The sequence below is a fragment of the Mustela nigripes genome, chromosome 12, assembly GCF_022355385.1.
Source record: "Mustela nigripes isolate SB6536 chromosome 12, MUSNIG.SB6536, whole genome shotgun sequence".
NCBI classification, from domain to species: domain Eukaryota; kingdom Metazoa; phylum Chordata; class Mammalia; order Carnivora; family Mustelidae; genus Mustela; species Mustela nigripes.
In genome coordinates, this window is record NC_081568.1 from 99678388 (window position 1) to 99697405 (window position 19018).

Here is a 19018-nt window from a genome sequence, read left to right on the forward strand (position 1 = left end):
ATGCTCCGCTACAAAACGAACCATAAAATGTCCAGCTCCTTTCCCACCTTGGCCTTGACTCATTCAGAGTTCCTGAGCAGGTCCTTCAACCTGGGTCTCCCTCACATTCCCCCACTACCAGAAAAAACTAAATTAAACCCTCCAACTTCACAAGGAAGTTATAAAGATTAGAGTTAGAACATTGAACTTCAAAGATGAAAGGCTCAATATAAATTCCAGCCTTATTGTCAAGACATCAGTGTGAACGGACAGTATGTGCTGCTTATGCAATTCCCACCTGTCAGCAGATCTAAACTAGGATGACCTTGCTATGCAGAGAAAAGGGCAGAAGTGCCTCAACTGGGAGGCACATTATCTCAGAGCCAATCCTTGTTATCACACCGCTTAATTGTCGGTGCTGGGCGGCTTGCCACAAAGATGGAATGCATACCTGCTACTCTCCCCATCCCCAGCAAGCAATAAACACTTAGCCTGCACCTACAATGTGCAAGACTGCCTGAGGCACTTGAAATATGGAAATGAAAGAATACACAGTTCTTACCCCTTCAGAGCTCAGACTTACTGTAGGAGACCTGTGCATTCTCTATGTAGCCTAGAGAGCAGTGAGGCTACTGGTAGCTTCAAGGATCCCACAGAGAGATCCTCCACAAAAAAACTACCCAATAATTTTGTAGCGGACTTTCTCATGAGCAATGACAATATTAGGCCATGACACGTACTGTGACAAATCCAAATTCTGCACCTTTTGTTTCTGTTTTCAAATCAAAAGGACATTAGTGCTCTTCAAATCCACAAGGGCTCCAAATGATCGCTGAAGACATTTTTAAAGAGGCAAAGATGATGGCTCCTTCGCTCTGCTCTAAGAGTCAATAAGCTTGAAGGGATCCTATAGCCCAGATAACAAAGGCTTACAGCACTGCTGGGAAGCTGGATAGCCTCGAGATGCGTTCCAGCATGGCCAGAGATAGAATACTGTACACGTGTGGGTATGGCCCTGTGTGTGTGTGTGTGTGTGTGCGCGCGCGCATCCACACGGGAGGCACGCGCGTGCACACACACACACACACACACCCCAAGGACAGCAAACAAAATTACAAAATTGCCCTAGCCCTGCCTAGGGTCCCTGCCTTCCTCCTGACTCTTCAGTAGTGAATAAATGAATGACAAGTTCAGGCATGGTCTCAGAAAGCCCATCAGTCTCAGCCTAGTTCATTTGCAGCAGCTATCCCAACCTCATTTTAAAGATCCAGGCGCTGACCTCCCCCGGACATGTAATTTTGACATCTGCCCCACATACAGGTGGGAAAGCCTTCCCTATGTGGAAATAGAGAGTAAAAATTCGGCTTACTTTCTGCTAACCTAGAGATAATTGTCCCACCTTTACCTTTTCAACTTCTAAAATTAGAGTTCAGCTTTCCTCAAAGAACGTCTAATAGTTTTTTCTTCTCCAGATTCCTTCCAGTTTTTCTCATGCATCTTTTTAAAGCCACAGATTGAAGCTAGCTGGGTATCCATTTAGAATATGGATGAGAAGGCGGGTATTCATTTCCCCATCTGTAATGAGACAAGATGATTCTTAAGATTCATTTTGCTCAAGGAATTAAATTCCTGAGAAATTCTACATGATCATCTAAAGCAGGAATCAGCAGATTTTTCTGTCAATAGCCAGTCAACACTTTCGGCTATGTGGCCATAAGGTCTCTGTGGTGTCAACTCAACAGTGCCATTATTGGGTAAAAGCAGTCATAGGCAATACAGAAGCAAATGAGTGTGTCTGTGTTCCAATAAGGCTTCATCTCCAAATCTAGGTGGTATGTTGGATTTGGTGTTAGGGCCATAGTTTGCCAGTCTCAGGTCTGAGAAAACAACCTGTTATACTATATCTCCATGCCCCCCTACCTGTCCCAGCGTCTGGACTTAGATTTTATGACATGACCCACAGCCATTCAGTAATCAGGGGGCTCTAAAAATCCTTCAGTTGCCTATGTATAAAACACATGCGTGTGTGCGTGCGCACGCGCACACACACACACACACACACACACATATGGAGGCAGATGGCTGGGAGCCAAACCTGAAAAGCAAAATGTCTTTTGTTTTTACATCAACCCATGTCTGACTCTCACGATAAGTGAAAGCGTACATTTTTATTTACTGGGTTTTGTAGTGAGCGTATTTTCCTCTCTTGGGCCATATTTGCCAACAACAATGACAGTATGGTTAATGAGGGAAGTTCTTGTGTTTCCTCCTCCTGAAAGCATGGTCCCCAACCAGCAGCTTCAACATCATCTGGGAACTAGTTAGAGATGCCAACTCTTGGACCCCACTCCAGATCTACTGAATCAGAATCATCTGAACCAGATTCCAGGTGCCTCCTCTGAACATTCCATTTTAGAAGCACCATCATTTGTGATGTATTAGTCAATATCCTGCCAATAAATAGACATCAACCACCACGGGTTGAGCAAAAGGAGAGGTGCGATGAAGGGGCCTCCTAGGTGGGTGTGGCCAGACAGAGAACTCGCAGGGATGAAGAGGAATCTTTGGAGAAGAAACAGATATTGCTATTACAACCCTGGGGGCTGAGGGAACATGCAAGTGATACTTGAGCCCAATTTGTGCTAGAACCATCAAGGAGAAGCTTCCTGGTGGAGATGACTTCCAAGAGGAAGTTGCCACTTCTGGAGACCTCCCCGAAGCAGGGAGAGAGCAAAAAGTAAATATCCCAGCCTCTCCTCCCACTCTTGACCAAACCCAAGTGGAAGATGGAGTGCAAAAGAGCTCAGAAGGAGCAGTCTTCAAGAGCAGGCTCCCAAGACACAGAGCAGACGGGAAGAATAAGGGAAGGTAGCAGAAGATCACCAGCAGAGAGTGCTTACTTCCCCCTGGGGCTCTAAGCTGGTTGCTCTCCAGCTGGTGGCTACCATCTGCCATTGTCTGCCTCACTGGTAGGTCTGTGTCCTTAGTTAACACCGTAATACTGGCTTTTCCTTTTATTCAGAATTCAAAACTGTACAACTTCTGTTATTGCCCAAGCTAAAACCTCATTCAGAAAAAAAACTTTATTATCTCCCTACCACCTCCAGAAAACCACACTTAAATTGTTTCTTTTTCATGGTCACCCCACATCCCAATAAAATTAAATCAAGCTTGTTTTATGCCATACAATGGGAAGTACTTCCTGCTGTAACTGGCAATAAGTTTGACTCAGACAACCTAGCTCTGCTCTCCCATCTGCAACAAATTCCCAGAGATAGCTTTCAGACAAGACTTCACTTGACATACATGATGGATCTCGTTATTTCTTAGCAAAATACAAGAATCAACAGTGTTGAAAAGAGTAAAAGGAGGCAATAAATATACTTAAAATGAAAATCTACCTTAGTCCAAGCTGTCCATAGGCAAATCACTTATTAGTTTCAATACATAAAATGGAGATACCATGTGTATTGTGGATAATGATAGTACCTATCTTACATGTTTGGAAAGAAAACAGGAATGCGTCCTACAGCTGAAATGAGATGATGCGGAAAGAGCACTTAGCTGGACTATTAGCTGTAATGATGATTACTCCTGCTGATATCGAGCAACATTTCGAATGCTTCTAGAAGAGTTTTTCATCACCCAAACCAAAATCTCCACTTGGGTCATTAAGAAAGGGCCAATCAAATGTCATCTTCACTGAGGGATGGTATGTCTACCCCTTTCACTGTTTTGCCAGTCTGAGTCAGATAACCTAGAAAGAAACTTCCTGTCTCTCTGGGAAGTGTTAACAAAAACCCTGAAGAGGGAGCTCCCTTTGTCCTAACCTTCTGGCCTCAATTGGACCACTGACTCTTCAGAGGCAAGGTATCCTTCAGGTATAAGCACAAAACCCAGTCCCCACCTAGGCCACCCAGCTATCTCAAGGAGAAAGAGTAAGGACTGCTCTCCTTTGGGGGCCATCCATTTCTTGCTAGGAAAGGCTTTGGTGTGCAGAAGTTGAGGAGAAGCATTGACAGGAAAAAAAAAAAACCTTGCTTCAACCCCCACCCTGTCTTCTCTATTTTCAAATAAATCTTAACAGCCACTTGGCCAATTCCTTCCAGCACCCTCTACATCTCCCACTCCATATTATTGTAACCACCTCTAGTCCTCACCTAAAGACATCACAGCAAAGTAGGACAGACAATTGTATCTGGCATTGAGTTTTGTCAAAATTGGATGACATGAGAGGCAGGCAAAGCAGTACTCAGGGTGTATGCATTACAAAACAAAGCAAAGAGAAAAGAAAGGAGGAAAAGGGAAGTATGGAAGGAGGGAGAAAGGAAGGAAGAACAGTACAAAATAGTTATTTGGATATTTCAGATCTGTTCTGAATGAATCACTAGGGCAAAATGCAGAATTTGTTGGGGCTCCTGAAACCTATTTCATGATATTTTTATTTTAAACTGCATTAAAGAGGTGCTTCCATTCTCACCATGCCTATATCCTAGTTTATGAAAAGTAGTGCAAGCCAGGTTGCCCTGGGAAGGTTGGGCAGCTATGATGGTGACCCCTGAATACCTCGACCACTCCAGCATATGCTGGCTCAAACTTGCTGGCCATCACCCGACAAGCCCACCGGGTCCTCAGAGCATCTGACCATTAAATCCGTGTGTATGCCCTCCATACAGCAAGCTCCCATTCCTAGGGGGTAAGCTGATGGTATTTCTCTTTCAGAGGTTCCACATGACAATTAGCCACAAAAATGACCTAAACCAAGAGGCATCAGACTGCTTGCTTTGTTTCAGTCAAAGCTCTCTTTCAGAGCACCGGCTACCTGGAGGTCACATACTTTCAATGTGAAGTAAGGGAGCCCGGGACAGAAGTGTTCTATAATGCACGTGCATGAATTGCCAAATCCGGGTTCCCCAGCACAGCTCCAACTAGTTGCCGCGGTCCTCAAGTTCACTTTTACTTGTAAATGTGATAAAATTTTAACCTCCTAGGGACTTCTTTGGGGAAGATTGAAACTGTCTTCACCATGAAAGTATACAGTATAACCTCCCAAACAGTCATTTGGTAGCAGGAAGAAGGAAGACCAGCCTGGGTAGATCAGTAAGTCTCAGGTGGGCCACCTGGGTGGTTGGTGCTGAAAGGGAAAATGCTAGAAAAAGCTGAATGGAATTTCTTTGATAAAGTCATCCAGGACAGAGACAGGAAAAAAAGAGGCGCAAAGAGGGTGGCTCCCAAATGGAAGAGAAATGGGATTAGGGCAGGAGTGGGGAACAGGCCCTCCGTGGCATCTGGACGTACAGGAATCCAAGATTGGCAGATTTAGAATCACCAAAAGTATGGAATTTACATGCACCTTCTCAAGTGTTGTCCCATGCAGAGGAAGATAGGAAGCAAAATCCCCGGTGAGACCCTAGCCATGGAAAAGACAACTCTCAGAGGAGCTCCGCCAAAATCTCAAAGGTGTGACTGGGATCCAAATGGGAAACCTTCTCCTTCCTCCAGAGGTCAGAGAAGGTCCAAAGGCTGTGCTAAAGCCCAGGCCTAAGAGCAGAAATTAAGGGCAGTCTCCGAAAGGACTAACCCTAAAAGACCCAGCACAGAGCATCAAAGAGGAACACATACACATAGGGACTATACACCACTTCCAACAAATAATCATGCCATGTGAGTTAAACAAGATGTGACAAAAGATCTTTCTTGGCTGGGTCACCTCAGAAGGCCTCACAGCCCACTCAGGTTCAGTCACCCACATAAGTCAACTATTCATGCCGGACTTGAGCAGGCCACAGTGTCAGGCAAGAAAATGGCCAGAACCCAGGAGTCTGGGGATAAAAAGACACTTCCTCACATTCCCTCACAACCCATTTTTACCTTCCGTTGCTACCACTGAAGGGAAACACCCAGGTCTTACCAACCCAGAAATGGCAGATCTACTTCCTTTGATCCATCCCACCTACCTGGCACTGATCTCACCAGTTGACTCAACTAGTGGTTGTGTTCTTACCCCATGGTGGGCGCTGTACCCAACAGCTGAGACACAAAGTGAGTAGAACGATTCCCTGCCCTCAGAAAGCTCACCTCTAATGAGGAGGCAAATAATTAAAAAGACAATTACAAGCAAGTGACCAGGGCTCTGATGGAAAGGAATTCAGGGAGAATAAAGGGCATGCAGGAGTTTTAACCTAAAAGGATAGAACCACCGGCCAACTTCCTGTTAGTTTCCTATTGCTACTGTAACAAGTTACCACAAATGTAGCAGCTTAAAACAATGCAACTTGATTGTCTTAGCATACCAGAGATCAGAAATCCAAAAAGGGCCTGAGGGGCTAAAATCCAGGTGTCTGCAGGGCTGTGATCTTTCTGGAGGCTCTAGCAGAGAATCCATTCCTTGCCTTTCTCAGTTTTTGGAGGCCGTCTGCCTCTCTGGCTCAGAGGCTCAGGGCCCACTTCCAAGAATGGCATCCTTCTGCCCTGTGCTTCTGTCCTAACATCTCCTCCTCTCTGACTCTGACTCTGAACCTCCTGCCTTTCTGTAATAAGGACCTGTGATGACATGGAGCACACCTGGGCAATCCTGGATAATCTCTAATCTCAGATCCTTAACTCAGTCACCTCTGCAAAGTCCCTTGGCCCACACATTCATGGGTTCCAGGCATTAGGACTGGTCTCTTTTGGAGGCCAAGAGACCTGATTCTGCCTACCATCGAGTTAATTCCTAAAAAACAAAGCCCTTTGCTTCAGTGGGTCCTATCAGCATTATTCTTGTGAAAAGACTAGCCTCCTTTCTTCTTGACCCAAAGAACTTGGAAATTTTCTTCTACTTGAAAACTTGCCACAAATTATGTAAATAACATGTTAAAATCCTTGTGGATAACATCAGCAAACATTGGAAATCTGCAAAGCCTATGCTGCTGTTACCACCTAAAGTTTCTCCAACCTGCTCCTAGGTGAGTCACGCCAATTCTCCCCGTGCTGGTTTTGCCATTTTCGGCTCTCTTCTCACCTTTTCCCTTACAGTAGAAACTAGTGAATCCCCAGAGAAGACTTAATTTTCTGCGAATTGATAAAAACACACATTAGTCAATTTTGTATAAATTAGGCACAAGAATGGAATTTAGAATGATTTTCTACAGTTGATTTGTACCTATAAAATCATAAGCTGAAAGTCTTAAATTTCTAATATATTTATGAATTCTGTTATTGTGCTGGGGGATGGTTAGGGAGAAAAATTGAACCAAGAATAAACTTTCCCACAGTCACACAGTTTATGCTAAAACCTGGCAAAAACCTCAGCCTCTGGACTCCAGACCCAGTGCTCTTCATACTAGCCACACTATCTTGTCTATGTCCTTTTCCCCTGTGAGATAAAAAATTTGGTGGGAATTCACTTTCAAATTAACACTGGGTTTACATCCTTGTCCTGATTTTCCTCTTCATTGAGAATTTCCCATTAATAGTAATAATCCGCGTTCCATAAAGAGTCCTTCCTGGAAAAAAAAAAAAAAAAAGAGTCCTTCCTGTTGGTTGATGTTTGATTCTGTGAAATATAAACAAGTTTCAACAAGAAGACAGAATATGTAATCAATATACCTTGGCTCTTGTTCAGGAGGGCCATGCGTCTGGCACTTGATATCTTTGCAGAAAATGGATATTGGAAAGGAAGATCACACTTCATTTAAAAGTGAACAACAGATGTAGGGGCGATGGTGTCAGTGAGAATCAGTTACGTATCTGATGAAAGTCTTTGTGAATCTCAAGTAATCACAATATGGCAATCCTTTTGTTTCCCTCTAGAATTCCCCAGAGCAGTTCTGCCAGACAACCCCCCACAACAGTCTTCCCCTCAGAGCCAGATGGCCAAAGCAACTATCGTGTGGAGGAAATAAAGGCCAGCCCCACCTGCAACCTTGACATTCCTCCTCATCACCTCAAAATCACCCTGACCTTCACTCAGCTTCTCTTCCTTCCCCCTCAGTGATCATCCCCTCATCTTTCTTCAATGGGCTGCTTCCCCTTGATCTACTCACACATTAGAATCCAAAGTCTTCAGCATAGTAGGAAACTCATACGTTGCCTTCTGCCTCAACGCTACACTCCTTGCGCTCTCCACTCCAGGCACACTACTCACTAAGCTGACTCCATGCCTTTGCATCTGTTTCCTCTGCCTGCTACCCATTCCTCCATTCCTTGCCTAGAGAACTCCTAATCACCCTTCAAAGCCCAGGTCAGCCTCAGCCCCTGTGATGCTCTTGCCAACCCCTGCCTCTCCCCAGTAAAGATGACCACTTCTTGCCCTGTGTGGCAAGGCCCTTGACCTTTCCTCCCCCAGAGCTCTTAGCATACAACATGAGCATTATCTGTGTACTTTCTATCGCCCTCACAAAGTTCCCAGATGAGAGCTCTTCAAGAGCAGAGACTGCTCCTTGTATCTTTAAGTCTCTAGCACTTACCACAACCCTCAGTACTTAATAGACACCCAATGAATGTTTGTTGAGCAACTGAAAGAAAGCTCAAGTCTTAACACCAAAAAAAGAAAACCCAACTCTCCCTCTGTTACCTTCTAGAACTGCTATCTACCCTCTGCATCTCGGCTTCCCTGCTTCCTAAACCTCTCGTCACCCAGTCTCCACCCTTGTCCTCCTCTGCAAACAGATTTCTGGTCCCACCTGGATGGTTTCACTGGTGCTGGGTGAGTCCGCCATCATCTAGTCAATACACACAATAAATACGGCCGCTCCGTGATCCAGTTACCTGCCCCTCGAGCGCAGGCGTGTCTGATGCTTTTGGGTTCCTTCCTTTTGCGCCCCACCCCCACCCCGCCCTCTGAGTTTAAGTCTTCCGTTTCCTCCCCATGTTTCTGGCTTCCCATACACCCTCTTTGTCTGAGCATCATTCTCTTTTCCAAGTCTCACCCTGCCAACTCCATGAAGGTTCCGGCCCTAGCCACTCTCCGGAACCCCTGTGTAGACAGCCCAGAAACATATGTGAATTGAAATAAGCCTCCTCCTCACCAGGCTCTGGAAGCTAGTAATTACAGGAGGTAATTGCCTATGCACTTAGCAGAAGGCCTTAGATGCTCAGTGGGCTTTGTTCTCCTCCCTCCTGAGCAGGCTGGCTTCCAAACTGGCCAGCCTGCTCCTACTTCTCTTCCCTTTAATTCCCTCTGAGCAGCACTACTCTATTTCTAATGCAGTGTTAGAAGCCTCCGAGGAGCTGCCTCCCACATTTACAAAAATGAAAGTTTTTAAAATAAGTAAAAATAAAGCCTAATGAAAAAGGACGTTTTCCCAAATGTCCACCAAGGCAGAAGGAGCAAGATGAAGGCAGTACAGGGAGCTTCTGATCACATTACATTCCTTCAGCTCAGGAAATCTTCTATTTCTGCCTTCTGTATTAAGATGCCCTTTCCTCTAATGAAACAGTGGCCATCTTCCTTTATTTCACTACCCTTATTTGGGAAGATAAAGAGTTCATAAACTGTAATTGGCCTAGATTTTCTGTTCTGGAAATTAGATGAGCTAGTCTGTCATTCTGGATTTCCGCAAGGGCCCTCTTCATTCTTACCATGTTGGATGGAGAGTTTGTGATCACTTAACAGCATTTTAGAAGTCAAACACAGGTAGAGACAAAAAGATGTTTATTACAGTAAAAACCTACTTGAGAGGTCCACAACCCTCAGTTTCTTTTCAAGAAGGTATGTTTCATCATAATATTGAAAACGCAAGGGCTAGAATTTTTTTCTGCCGTGAATTGCCTCCTGTTGTGTATTTGGAAATAATGCATTAAGGAATGAGATTTCCTTGCTGCTTCTGTCCATCAAGAGGGGCATAAATGTCCAAACAGCATCAAGAATCTTTTTACTTATTCACACCTTCTAGTTTCTTAAGGATTATGTGACTTTAGTTTGCCTTTTAGTTTTGTAGGCACACATACTAATAGTGACTGTCATCAAACACACACACACACACACACACACACACACACACACACACATACACACACACAAACACACGTTAAAGCGAGCAATTAATCATTTTCTCCCCGAAGACCATATTTTACCGTCAGAAGCCAATTGTCAGCACACATGCTCCTAAATAAACCAACACACGTACCAGCTAATAGATTAATTCACATGGAGAAGGCGTCGTGGGAAGAAAACCTGCGGTCCCAGATTTCTCAGGCAGGTGCTCTGCCTGTTAACATAAAGATCAGTCTTCCTGGCTCCAACCCTTTGGGCACACTGCCCAAAATTACTTACAATTTCTAACACAGCTGATGCTAAGATAGTTCTGCAAAATGAGAGCCTGGTTTACACAATGTAACCTAAGAACAGCTCACTCAGAAGGAGCCAGTTTGAGCTTTGAGTTTAGGGGAGGGTTTTGTTGTTGTTGTTTTGGCTTTGTTGTGTTTTCTAACATCTGACTTTTCTAATAGAAGATAGCCACGCAGCAGTACTTCCTCCACATTTCCTTGCGGCAATCCTCTGTTGTTCTTCCAAATCCCCCTGTCCATGGGGAAATGTTGTGGGGCCCCAGGAAACAGACCTATAGGCATGAGTGTGTTCAGAAGGGAGAAGGTTTGCACATGTGTGGGTGCATTCACACGTGCACACACATTCCCACTGACCCCTCCTCTACCATTCAGAGCTGCCCTGGGATCCCTTCTCACTTCCTTACCTTGTGGCTCCAAAGCTCATCCCTTAGCCCACGCAGGCTGCCTTTCTGAATGGAAGGTTCAGCTCCTCTCTATATCTCTTCATTCAAAGAAGGGACCATGGTAGAGGTTGCTCTAAGCTCCAAAAAGGGGATTTATTTTTTCTTTTTGCTTCACCAAATTGCATTTTCCAGAACAGTGCTATAAAGGATAGCATAGGGGTACAGGGATTTGCATGACAAGATGTTAGACTTCCAAATTTCTGTAAAACATCCTATCAACAGTATTCACTATTTACTTCTAGTTTTCAGAAACAAAGATCATCCATACCCTTCCAGACAGGATTCACAAAAATGTCAAATATGGCTGCCATACACCTGCCCACTTTCTTCCCTTTCTGGGTCCTCAGTGAAGAAAGGATGAGAGCCTGAGTAAGCTGCTCCTGAGAAATGGGCTGGAGGCACAGGGTGCTCCCCTGGGAATTTGTTTCCCCAGTTCAGCCTAGAGGTCCAGTGGGGGGGCTGCCTCCCAGTGAGGTGGTGACTTTTGGGTTTACCTATTCCTCTATTGTAATCCTTCAGTAATCCCACCTGTTTGCAAAGACACCCTCCTCATTGTTCTTAGCTCTCACCAAAAAAAGGCAGGGGGGTGGATTAAGCTCCAGCTAACCCAGCAACTATCTTGTTCTGGCACATTAAGAAGTAAAGGATTTCACTTCCCTTCCGTAACTGGAGCAAAGCCTTCCCTCCCTGCAGGGGATATGGTCCCATTCTGTAGCACATTTCCTCCAGAGAGTCAGCTTTTCTGAACAAAGACCCAACTGTCTGGGCAGTATGGGAAACTATCTGTTGATGGAGTTTGAAGCACACCCTGCTACAAACCCAGACATGCACAAAAGTTCTGCATTTCACCGCAGGAAGCAAGACTGGTGGCTTCAGGCATCATTAATCATTTTGAAGTGATTCTTCTTAAAAAGAAAAAAAAAAACAAAACAGGGATGCAGTTTGAGTTAAGTCATGCCCAATAAAAATTAGCACTTCTCAAAGTAGCATTCCCCTGATTCCTTGTGGAACATTAGAGTTTGCTGTACTGACAAGGCCTGGAGTAAATTAGAGAATCTTCCTTAGTTGGAACTCTAACAAATACCTGGGACATGACTTGGTCTGAGGGAATCTTCTAGAGTTTCAGACTGAGGAAGAGAGGGGTAGGGAGGAGGAAGGGTCCTTTGCCTTCCCACCCAGGCATACACACAGTTAGGAGGAAGATAAAACCAGAACAATTTGCTTCCTACAGTGGAGAATGCCCCTTCCTTCCCCCATCACAAGGCCTTCCAGCCCAGCAGGCAGGCGCCCAGTGAAGCTCTGCTCCCTAGAAGGGCTCTTCTCCACCCCCCAAGGGGCTTCCACCTGAAAGGAGCCAAGTACCAACCAGTTGTTCAAATCCCAAACACACATTGCCCTAGTCTATGCCTTTGAAGTAGAATTATTTCTCTAGTATGGGAGAAGCGGTAACTCGAAAATGAGATCTTCAACACCACATTTCCTGGGAGAGTACATTTCCTGCTGTTCTGGGTTGAGAGGAAATTCACTTACATAAAATTGGATTATTTTTTTTTTTTCCCCTTAAGTCTCCTGGTCTACCAGAAGGCTCTTCCGTCAGTTGCCCCTTTCTGAACCCTTGGCAATTTCCCAGTCTTCATTTATCCCCTAATCAGGATATCTGGTTTTGGAGTCAAGATCAAAACTCGGAAAATAAAGGCAGAAAAGAGTATGCCCCTTTCGTCCTGGTCCAGCCACCTGTGCATCCCTTGGGTTTGCCTTCCCTTGAGTCAGGTGTGAACCTAGCTACACTGGGCTTTCGTTTCCTTCTCCACCAGTCAGCTACTGGGGTCTCACAGTGGAATCCTATCAGTTGTTTTGAAATGCAAGAGAGGGGGCTCCTGGGAGGCTCAGTCAGTTAAGGGTCTAACTCTTGATTTGGGCTCAGGTCATGATCTCAGGGTCATGAGATCCAGCCCTACCTCCAGCTCTAAGCTGGGTGTGGACACTACATAAGATACTGTCTAACCCTCTCCCCTTCCCTACCTTCCCCCTCTCTCTCTCCTTCTCTTAAGGGGGGGGGGGCGCGGTGGCAAGGAGGAGAATCAAGTTTCATCTTAGTACTCTTAGATACATTTTTTTTAATTTTATTTATTTATTTGACAGAGAGAAATCACAAGTAGATGGAGAGGCAGGCAGAGAGAGAGAGAGAGGGAAGCAGGCTCCCTGCTGAGCAGAGAGCCCGATGCGGGACTCGATCCCAGGACCCTGAGATCATGACCCGAGCCGAAGGCAGCGGCTTAACCCACTGAACCACCCAGGCGCCCTGATACATTTTTTTTTTAATGTAATACATGTGATTAGAAGGAGGTTGGCTTCTTAAATTCAGTTCAATATACTGAAGAGGAGCCTTTGAAAATCTGCTCTGAGTTCCACTGTCAATGTCGGAGAGAAAGCCTGACTGAGCAGGGTGAGGAAGGCCTCTCCCTAGGAGAGGCAGCCTGGCGTGGGGTACTGGGGCCCAGTCCCGTGAAGGAGGATATCCACGCGGAGGCATGCAGGGTCAGCCAGGCCTGGGGAGTCAGAGCCCCAGTGGGGTGAGAGGGGTGTAGCTCGGGCACACACAGCTGAGTCACTGCACACAGTGGGGGGGCAGGGCCTGAGCATCTATGGAGAGAGCCTCTGGAACCTTGCAGATGGTAGCTTGGTTATGCACAGGGGGACTGACCAGGTTAGTAACATTATAAGGATGGCAGAAACGGAGAAAACTAGAATGGGGCTGTGTATTAGTGGGCTGGAATGGGATGTAGTGATGTGAATAAATGGTTTTCAGTACATAGAAATATAGAAATATAGCTCTGTCTACTCGGTGGGCCTGGGAGCAGTGACGCTACAGTGACAATGAACACAGCCAGTGTGTCCTGGATAGTCATTTCTTTTTTCTTTTTAAAGATTTTACCTATTTATTTGAGAAAGAGTGCCCAGAGGGAGAGGGAGAAGCTCCCCGCAGAGCTGGGAGCCGAAAGTGGGGCTTGATTGAGCTGAAGGCAGACACTTAACCAACTGAGCTACCCAGGCACGCCCTAGATATTCACCTCTAATTACCGTCTTCCTCAAAAAGAAACCAGGGCTCCTTGGAGAAACACCTGATTTCAGAGTTGGAGCAGGAAAAGTACAAGATAAGTGGACTATCTTGTCATGCCAGAAAGCCAGAGTTCAAAGAGGGAGGTAAAAATGTCAAAAGGACACAGAGGCCAACTTCAATGGACTCCCGCTGGCCAAATCAGGGACAGCTAAACACTGAAAGACTATAATGACAACAGATTACAACCATTGACTAAAACAGGAAACAATGAGTGCGTCCTGAAATAAACAGATTGGAAGCTTGTTGAGGAAGAGAATTTTTACATAGTTTCCAAGTACCTCCCCACAAAGTGCTTATGAATTACAAAGAAGTAAAGGATCACTTTCTAGTAGGAAAGGCTGGCAGACACCATCTTAATTAAGTGATGACCAAAGACATCAAAGGATAGAACAACTTGAAATCTTGTGCTACTCAAGGGGTGCCTACTCAACTCCGTTGTTGAGCGTCTGCCTTTAGCTTGGGTCATGATCCCGGGGTCCTGGGATCGAGCCCCATTTTAGGCTCCCTGCTCAGCAGGAAGCCTGCTTCTCTCTCTCCCATTTCCCCCTGCTTGTGTTCCCTCTCTTGCTGTGTTTTTCAGTCAAATAAAATCTCTAAGAAAGAAAAGAAAAGAAATTTTGTGCTACTCGATAAGGCACAATGAAAAGAACATAGAATCATTTCTGTTATTCCCAAAAAGGTACAGCTTAAATCTAATCATGAATGACCATTGAATGGGGGCTGAGGATCAGATGGTAGCGATCTGTCACTGTTACTTCCTTATTTGGGGGGTTGGATTGTGCTTATGGAGAAGAGTGTCTTTATTTTCATAGGAAACTCTAAAGTACTCAGGAGTGACGGGTGATAACTTATTCCCCATAGGTAGGGGGACAAATTATATTACATTTCCAACAATTTTTAAGTTTATTGTTTTTCAAAGTATTCTTAAAATTTAGCTCTTAAAAAAGGTTGGGAGGGGGGAAGCACCATCCCATGAGCACTGGGGAAGGCAGAGACTTTAGAAATTCATTTTTATCTATATCCAAACATGCCAAGTCCGGGTGAGTGCTCGATAAATATTTTCTGAACATTTAAGTTCTGAGATAAAGAAGGAACACAATGAAAGTGCTTCCGCTAAGGTTTAGGTATTTATTTTAAAAACACAAGGCTTATTACGTGCCGGACATTATTGTAAATATTTTGCAAAAAGCTCTATGAGATAGGTGTGATGAACATCTCCACTTTATGGAGAGGGGAACTGAAGGACAGAGAGGTTATTTGTCCTCCTGCCCAAAGTCATACAGCCAATAAGTAGTGCAACTGAGACTTGAACCTAAGCAGACCTTCCAGGTCTGCTCTTAGCTACTTTACTATGAGGCCTCTTCAAGATCCCACATGCAGAAAGTCTAAGATCTTCCCCATTCAAAATACCCAGTTCTCAACTGTCCATCTGTATTGTTTGTATATTGTCAATTCACAAGGTTACATCCTGTTCTTTCTTACATACTGCATAGCACGAACCTAAGAGAAGCTCACTCCAGAGCTGGGCATTCATCTTTGTGGGCAGTGCTGGTCCACCAGCTTTGAACTTCACATAGATCCTGGTCACTCAAGTAGACCTTTGGTTCTTAATTATCTTAACCACAGCTTCTGTGGCCCCAGTTTGTTGGTTTTGTTTTTTTTTTTTTTTTAATCTACTATGCATTTCCATTTTTCCTATGGTTGCATGGGGATTGTAACATAGAGTAGATCTATCTGGATATATCATGGGACAGCTGATTTTCCATATGGCAAGGAAAGCCCCATTAGCCACTGACCTAGGCCCCTGCATGATGACTCCTCACTGTCCGATTTCCCTCCCTCACAGGAGGGCAATGAGGCATCAAATCAACTGTGTCTCTTAATGGAATGGAGATTTCTATAGCCCCTATGGAAAAAGCTGAAGATACCCTGCCCTATAAAGCCTTCTCTGCCTCACTTTCTCTCTCCTGCGAAATGTGATAACGTTGTTTTATGTTCATTTATTGTCTAGGGACAGGAGCTTTGTCAACAACAAGGTGCACCATCCATTAGATGTCCCTTTACAGCAAATGGCTCACAAAAGCTCCAATAAATAAATACTTTTCTTTATAATTTGGTGCAGCAAGTTCCCTAATAAAACTAGAATAGGCATAAAACAGTGAGTTCTTGCTCATGAGAATGATTTGACTCTTTTTGTAGTTTTCAGTGTTATCACAAAAACGTATCCCAGGTCTCAGGTAGGTTTAGAGCAACTTCCACATTGTAAAATCATCCCTTTTAGTATTTTTATCTTCAAATAATGTTTAGCCATAAGAACAAGATCTCCCATTTGTTATGCCCCATTTCCATGGGGTGAAAACACCAGCAATAACAGGAAGAAAGCAAACTTTTATTTAATCTTAAGTGCTATTTATTTTTCTATAATAGAACTGTGATCTTTCCCTATACTCCTCTGTGCCAATCTCCAACCATCATTAGACATTATTTCCTCAATAAATAAAATATACATTTATGTATTTATGTGAATATGAATCTGCATGCACACATGTATGTGTATGTGTGCGTGTCCTCCGTTCTCCCATCTCCACCGTAAATTTCTTGCAGGTGTGGGATCATAATCGCAGTGTGATCAGTGCATGCTCAGCATCCCCTAAGCCTTATCACTCTGTTCACCTGTCCAACTTGCCACTGCAGCCCTAGCCTTCCTTTGCCACAGTTGGCTTTCATATTGCCTGAGCCCACTGTGCTGCTCTGCAGACAAAGTATTCTAGAAAGAGTCTCCCCAGGAGCAGTGAAACCCTTCGTGCATAAATACCCCAGCTCTCTTGCCCTTTGGGTAGAATGATTTTGAGGGAGTATTTTCAATACTTGCTGAATTCCAGTGGAAGTGAATTCCAGTCAACCACAGTGATTGATGGCTGACTTGATAAACACCCTAAACTGGTTGCCTTCTCGTGTTCCTGTCACACTTCCCCAGTCCCCTACTGGAGTTGCCTACACTAACTACTTGCACTTTTTTTTTTAAATTATTTATTTATTTATTTGACAGGCAGAGATCACAGGTAGGCAGAGAGGCAGGCAGAGAGAGAGGAAGAGAAGCAGGCTCCCTGCTGAGCAGAGAGCCCAATACGAGACTTGATCCCAGGACCCTGGTAATCACTCTCCAAAGAATATGGAAGCTGACCAAAAACCACGGGACAAACAGCTGTCCTGCCGGTCTCTGTTGTTGACTCTCCCTTAGAAGAACTTCAAAGCACAATATGTACCCAGGCCTTCATTTTTCCCTACTTCCTCTCATATCCCTCTCCTTCCTCTACCTTCTGCCAATGTTCAGGATGCTGACGATAGTCCCTTCTTCCCTATTTCTCAACAGCTCTTACCCAAAAGTTGCATTTTCCCAGTAGTCTGTTGTCCAAGATGTCCACTGTCTGTGGCATCAGCCACACTGGCTCTTAGAACAGTGTGCTTACTCTCTGCCTATGCACAAAGATAGAACCTACCATATGTTTATTTCCACCGGGGTCACTCTGCCATCTGGATGGTGGAAGCTTATGCCCCAGGGAAGACATAGCCATAAGCCAATTTACATTAAGACACAGACTCTAGACATACAGTCTAAGTTTGGACCCAGAGCTGACTCCAGCTGACGAGGCCACCAGACTCTGATTGATTTCATTCCCAATACACGGGGGTCCCTGTGTCTCACAGACAGAGGCAAAGACCTTATTTAGGCTGCATGACTAATCCAATTGTTTAGTCCCTTGCTGTACTCATCTTTATTTGATCTGAGGGCACCAAGTCCAGGATAATAGTTTCGGGTGCCCCTCCCCATTCAACCCTATCCAGTTCCCTCAGGCTTGGTTCAAAAGGGGCCAAGGATCCTGGGCCTGTTGGTCAGCATTTTCTTCATGGCTGCTCTTGGCATGGCTGGGACTATTAAACTCTTTGTAAAAAATTGAAGGGCTGGTTACACATATAAAAATTAAAGTCACTTAGCAACAGTTTTTCACAATCTCTCTTGTACCCCAAAATACAGTAGCGATGGGGTGGGGAGAGGTGAGGCCGGGGCAGGAGAAGGTTGACCAGCTTCTGGTGACCTAATTTCTGTCTCTTATCCAAAGCAAAGTTCCTGCTTTCTCTATTTTTTATGACCCTGTCATAGATCTTGTCAGGATTTTTAGCAGTCACTCCCTTTACCTCCCTAGTGCTTCATCCAGTGTGACCCCAAAGGTTCCTTTGGAGCCCGGAAGCAAGGAGGAGTAGACTGCCCTATCAGTAAATTGTACTCTCGGAGTCCTCTCCGCTCAGTGGAGATTGGAATCGTACAGGAAGAATGCTGGCATTCCCCGTGCCTCTGTGCTGGTCAGACGCAGACCCCTGCTGGCCCAGCTTTCTGGCCATCCAGCAGCCCTCCGCAGGCAAAGCACCGCCTGTGCGTCAGAAGTAGCTTCATTAATTGTTTTCTCACATGCACATGTGCACACATGCACCCACACACACACACACACACACACACACACACACACACACTTTCTTTTAATCAGCCTGAAAAGTTCTTGACATTTTCCAAATCTAATCTTAGCAAGAACTAAGTGGGGTATTCTGGCAGAGGACCTGACCTATAGCAAGTGCTCTCTAAGTACCTACGCCTTTATCTCTCTACCCTTTGAATGAGACTCCAGGCCAACTAAGAAGAATCCAGCAGAAAGATGCCACTCTTAAAATATCGAAAGGCACTATTACTTTAGACTTTCTAAATATACTACTAAGTGTAAGAGTCTGTTAGTGTATTCAGCAATAACTAAGGAGTCATGATGACAGGTCATGAAAAGAATCTAGGACAGAGACATTTCAGTTCCCTGATAATGATACGTGGAAATTTAATCCATGGGCACCAAAGCTGTACCTTCCATCATTAGAAGGGCAGCCTCCTCGTACAGCTCTATTATTCTAAGAACTGATGATTTCCTTGTCTCCTCAGTTCCTTGGCAAACAGGACTCTGCTAGGTTGTTTCCACATCCCCAGTGCCTGGCACAATTCTCCTGCATCGGAGCCATTCAGCAAAAGTCTGGTGAATGAATGAAGGGATCTATCATAGGACACAACTAGGTAATGTGTGTCAACGGTTTTTGAAGACCTAAGGAGGTCTTTTCGTAGACAGGCTGAAAGATCTCTCTGATCTAAGGATTGAATTAAAAAGCA

At 44.7% G+C, this 19018-nt stretch overlaps 1 long non-coding RNA gene across 4 annotated transcripts in view; it reads right to left on the reverse strand.

Annotated features, from left to right (window-relative positions):
• LOC132027947 (uncharacterized) overlaps positions 1-19018 on the reverse strand; it is a 145554-nt gene that overhangs the window by 80674 nt on the left and 45862 nt on the right. For all 4 annotated transcript variants that reach the window (XR_009407271.1, XR_009407269.1, XR_009407272.1 and 1 more), the window contains exon 2: positions 1385-1554. This is a non-coding gene — a long non-coding RNA (uncharacterized LOC132027947). The remainder of the gene's footprint in view (positions 1-1384; positions 1555-19018) is intronic.